The following is a 5,948-nucleotide window of genomic DNA, read 5'->3' on the forward strand; positions in this document are numbered from 1 at the left end:
TTTCTCAGCTTTTCCTCTCCCCTTCTGTATCTCGCCCTCTTTCAGCTACACCTTAAAAAGATTGTTAAAATTCACATTATTTCTGGCGACCATAGTCAAGCCTTCTTTCATCTTTAGGTTGACTCTAAAAATTGAGACCCAATAAACATTTCCAGATTTATGATTATATAAGCATTGCTTGTTAAAAACTTAATTTATTTGGATTGCATTTCCTCTTCGGTGAGTACATTAGTTTGACCTAAGGGCACTGGAAGAGAAAATTAAAGTGAGCATGCTTAACTTCATGCCACGTATCATTTAGCATCACATTTGAGCCATGACTTTCTTCTCCAGTTTTTTATTTTGCTCAAGAATTTTATTTGAAATTTTCTCTCTTGCACTATTTGCATTTTGCACCCTCTGGGTTTTTTCTAAGCTCAAACATTGATTTTATTCTAGGGAGCAGTCCCTCTCAGAACTGTCTGTCCTAACTGGGCTGGTTGCTCTTTAACTCACTACACAACTGCCCTCATGAGACCCTTTTTATCACTTTATTTGTTGGGGCCCTCTGTTTTCAGTATTTCATATGCTTCCCTCTCTTGGTTTCTGCTCTCATTTTGCTGGACTATATCCTTACTAAGAAAATATTCAACTTTCTGAAAACTTACATGCAAGAAAATATGTATGTTCTGCCCTCACACTAAACTGATAATTTGGATACAAATTTCTAGATTAAAAATACTTTATTACAGGATTTTGAATTTATTGTGCCATTATTTTCTACTTTCCAGTACAGTTGGAATAAAAAAATACGATGTCAGTATGACTCAGTTCCTTGTAAGTGATTTGGTTTTTTATCTTTAAAGTTTTGGGGGTCATCATTAATCTTGGCACTGTGAAAGTTCATGACGCTGTCTAGGTGAGGGTCCTTCTACACTTTTTTTCCTGGACACTAGGTGGATCCTTTTAGCCCGAAGCCTTTTCTTCTTCAGTTCTGGGAAATTCTCTTCTATAATTGTTCAGTGAATCCCCACCACAACTTTTGCCACCACAAGTTATCCATTATTTGCTTAAAACAAACGGACAGATTGCCACTGTAGATATTCTATATGAAATATCTTGGTCTCTTTTATGACCAGGTCTCTCTAGCATAAAAAAGTTTTACGGGGAACTCTAGGAGGAAATTCAGGATACGTCGGTTAGTATAATCTACTTCTTTGGAAGCCCACAGAGAGCCAGTGGTGAGGCTACAAATCCGCCCAAATTCTAGAATGAGAAATACTTTTCTTAGAAGCTCCAAAATCTTTACTGCCCCTAAAAAAAGGCAACAATGTTTTGCCTTGGAAAATGCTATCTGCTTCTGCTCCATGAGCAGGGTGGAGGAGAGTAAGACACAGGTATAGCTGGCCCATGTAGAGACATTTAATTAATCCCTCTGATTTCAGCCTCGTTCACCTTCCCACCTGCCCGAATCTGAGCCCAGAGCCTCCAAGGGGTAAACTGGCTCCTCTACCTTCAGTAGCCCCTCAGCGTGTCTTGTAGCGTGTATTGTTTTCTTTGACTGTTTCATCACCAACCACTTTCAATTTCTGTCTTTCAGAAATTGTTTTGAAATGTGCTTAAGCTGCTATCTTCCTATTTATTTGAGAGTGATCTTTAGGTTTTCATTATCCATTTTATAAGCATTTCATATGACTTTTTATCATAATTGTAGCAAATATTTTTATCAGTACTACATTTTTTTTGTTTGTTTATACATTGTCTTATTTCAAACAGGATTTAGGACAGAGATTGCTTCCAAGATATGTATATATATTTGGATAACAAAAATAAATAATAAAATAAAAATAATTTTAAACCTTCAATCTACAATATTGATATAAGAATCCATATACTCTAGATGGCAGGCTGCAGACAATTGCAGTATGTAAAATAGCACCCCCACGATCCCCCACGTCTTCATCCTCAGAACCTGTGGATATGTTACATTATGAGACAAAGGAACATTATGGTTGCAGATGGAAATAAGATCACTAATCAGCTGGCTGTAAGATAGGGAGATTATCCTGGATTATCTGGGTGGACCCAATGCAATCAAAAGAGTCCCTAAAACTGGAAGAGGGAGGCAGAAGAAGAGTCAGCGTCAGAGTAACGCAGCATGAGAAAAACTGGACCAACACTGCTAGCTTTGAAGCTGGAAAAGGGCCACCAGCCAAGGAAAGCAGGCAGCCTCTGGAAGCTGGGACAGTCAAGGAAACGTTTTGCCCTACTCTTTGCTTTTAGCTCAGTGAGACCCATCTGGGCAGATAAGTTTGTGTTGTTTTAAGCCACCAAACATGTGATAGTTACTTTAGTAATTTATTGTATTAGCATACTAATACAACAATAATAAACAAAGTTAAAAGACTCTCTCTAGGATTCCTGCTGCAGTTAAGATTCCGGAGTCCAGAATGGGCAAACCCAACCTGGCAGCACTATTTAGAGAGTGCTATCGTTTAGCACGTTACTTCCATCTGGGTGAAAGCAGAATAATAATATCAATATATAACAGTTTTTATTTTTTTTTCAGTGTGGCTTTAAATACAATTCTTGAAGAAATTAGGGAGCACAATTGCCAAATGCTTCTCACAACGTAAAGTGCCTATACCAATGTTGAATTCTCTGATTTATTAAAAGCAACATTTCCAACTCAACCCATTATATTTGATGTTTGACGATCATGAACTGACTGTAGTTTCTCATTTCACATTGGTTTGAAAGGTTGGCATTACTTGCCTTCAGACTGCTGTCGGACTTAGGATCAATACTTGTTAACACCAAAGTGAGAACATTTGCTAAGGGACTGATGGGTTGCACTGCTCCTTTCTTTAACTCTCTGCAATGAGTCAATTCCTATGAATCATCATTCCAGAGCCCACCTAGGAACGCAGTGGAAACCACAAGTTAAATCCCTACCAGACAAGGATACTCATCTCAAAAATCTGTTACTGCAGCTGGCTCCACAGTGGGCAGACTTGGCAAATAGGTCAATAGGCTTTGCTGCTTTGTTAATGACTCACCCACTCCAGGTAGGGGAGGGAGCTTAGCTGGCTGCTGTATTTATGAAACAAGATCTTTGGGTAAGTAAACAAGTACTTTTAGCCCAGGATTCAACACAGGTTGAAAAGATACCTTGAGAAGTAAAACACATCAAGGCAGGTTTGAAAAAAAAAAGAGCCAAAACTTGGAGAAAAGAGAGTCAAAAAAAAAACTATGAAAGATGCATTGCCTGAAGGAAGGTTGTTCAGAAACAGTTGGGTAGTAGTTTTTTTTTTCTCATCGTACCAAACTATAATAACCATTTTAGGCCTAATTAGGAATTATCATATAGCTGAGGTCAGTCACTCATCAGATCACTGGGGAAACTATTAAAAAGTACGCATTTGGAAGGAAGAGGAGCTATGGAAATCACAGTGGAAAGTATCTAGACCTACTCTACCAAGCATGGGGGGGAATCATGAGTTTCTAAAACCATAAGCCAAATTTTCCCATGGATTTGAATATTTTTAATTACCTACTTCCCCAAAGCTTCTGTTTCTGAAGAGACTGAATACTGGCAACCACAAGAAAAGTTAACCAAGCAGCAAAGGAAAAGCAATGATTTGAGAAATACGGTTGTGCCCCCAATCTGCTTGAAATCCTAGACACCTGGGACGTATATGAATTAAAACATCACCACTGCCAAAATCATGAAAAAGTATGTGGACAAGTCACTACCTGTGTGTGCAAAGCAGATTTTAAAAGTGGCTAAAAGCTCACTAGAGTCCGTACCGCCTTGGTTCAAATCCTGCCACTAACTGGCTGTATAAATAGTGTATAGCTAAGGCAGGTTACTCAACTTCTGTGTCTCAGTTTCCTTTTCTGTAAAATAATAATAGAATTGTTATATGAAAAGTATTAATATGTAAAGTACCAGAACAGTGTCTGGTACATAGTAGGTGCTATTTATTTATTAGTTGTAATTGTTATGGCCTTTAAAAAACAGAATTCTGAAATGTCTGTGGTTCCTATGCACTTTAAGGAAAAGATTTCAAACTGTCATTTAGATGAACGTGTAAATTTAAGATAGTGTTGTTATCATAGTCTATCTTCTATTTCAAGATCCCAAGTGTTTTCATTTGTATTTTGTTTTTGAAAGGAAAGTTCTCTCTGTCCTTAACGAGCAGAAAATTTTTAAAGAGATTTAAAAGGTTGGACCTTTAACACAGAATGTCCCAAATTTAAGATAGTGTATTCCTTCTACAATTTACTCTAATCCTGAATGTATAATAAAAGAGAAATTTGTACTGTTTCTTCCTCTTTTATCCTTGTCCTCTAATATTGTCTACCTGTTCTCTCTTCTTGAGTGGTGGCACTCTCATTACTCCAGTTTGGTTTCACATGAGCTCTTGCAAGGGCTGTTATAATGAATTTTCTTTTTGGTCTCATGCCTCCAGTTTCTCCGATGTCTATGTACTTTTACAGATGAACCCTTTTAAGCACCACTTTAATCTCACTAATCCCCAGCCCAAAACTTCCTAGAGTTCTGCATCATTTTCAAAATAAACTCTAAGATCTTTAACTTAACATTGAGGGCCTTACCCAATCTGGCCTCAACCTTACATTCCAACCTTATTTCTCCCTGCTCCTCTCTCATAAAGTAAACACTCTATCCCAGTGTTTCCCAACTGTGGACGATTTTGTTCCCCAGGGGACATCTGGCAATGTCTGAAGACATTTTGCTGTCACAATTTCGGGAGCATTCTACTGGTACCTAGTGGGTAGAGGTCAGGGATGCTGCTAAAGATCCTACAAGGCACAAAACAACCCCTCACAACAAAGAATTACCCAGCCCAAAATACTAATAGTGCTGAGGCTGAGAAACTCTGCTTTAGCTAAACTAGGGTAATAGCTGTTTCTGACATTTGCTTGAATTTCCTACTTCTATGCTTCTTTTTTCCAGTGGTGCTCCTTTTGTGTGAAATTGATCTATTCTTCAACATTACCTTATCATTTATTCATCGAACATTTATTGAACATCTACTATATGGCAGTCCCTGTAGATACTAAGATGAACAAGATAGGCCCTGCCCTAATGAAGCTCAGGATTTCATAGTACCTAAAACACTTCCTTGTGTATGACACCCAAATAGTACCTATTTTTCAAGATTTATATAGAATAACGATAATAGTAACTATCATTTAGTGAGTGCTTATTATGTGCCAAATTTTGTTTCATATATGAATTCATTTAATTATCATAATAATCCTATACGGTAAGTACAACTATTACTCCCCATTTGACAGATGGGAAAACAGGCAAAGAGAGGCTAAAACCTCACCCAATCTTCTGGTTAGCAAATGGCAGAGCTGGGATTCGAATCTAAACAGCCTGGTTGCAGCAGCCAGGTCAACCACTGTGTCATACTGTACTGCTGCTGTCAATAACCAGCAACTATCTAGCCACTTCATCCTGCCTCCCCTTATCCGCGACATTTTCAGAATTAAGCTTTCTGCCTTTGACACTTGCCCCTGGGAGACCCAGCTAAATAGTCTACCTTGCTCCCATACGGCAGCACCCACCCTGCATCTGCCCTTAGACGTAGGGCTTTATGGTCACATCCTGTGGTTGTCCTCGGAGAATCTCTGGCTTCCAATCTCCTCTGCTCTCTTTATTCCTAACATTGGTGCCTGCAGGCATGGCGAGAACCTATCTCTGTACCTCTCAGTCATCAAGAACTCAGGACAGGGTCATTGCCCCCTTTCTGTGCTGGTGCCCACCACCAAACCATCTGTCTACACTGCCCTTACCCTGCTCCAGTAGCACTGGACAGGTGGAAAAGCCTGCTGGCTAAGCACACATCCAACTTGGAAAGAAATGCAGTTGCCCCTTTTTGACACCCTGAAACTTCATAAGAATCTCCCAGCATCTCTCTGGGGAGGAAAAGTAG

Source organism: Equus caballus, chromosome 9 (assembly GCF_041296265.1).
Source record: "Equus caballus isolate H_3958 breed thoroughbred chromosome 9, TB-T2T, whole genome shotgun sequence".
NCBI classification, from domain to species: domain Eukaryota; kingdom Metazoa; phylum Chordata; class Mammalia; order Perissodactyla; family Equidae; genus Equus; species Equus caballus.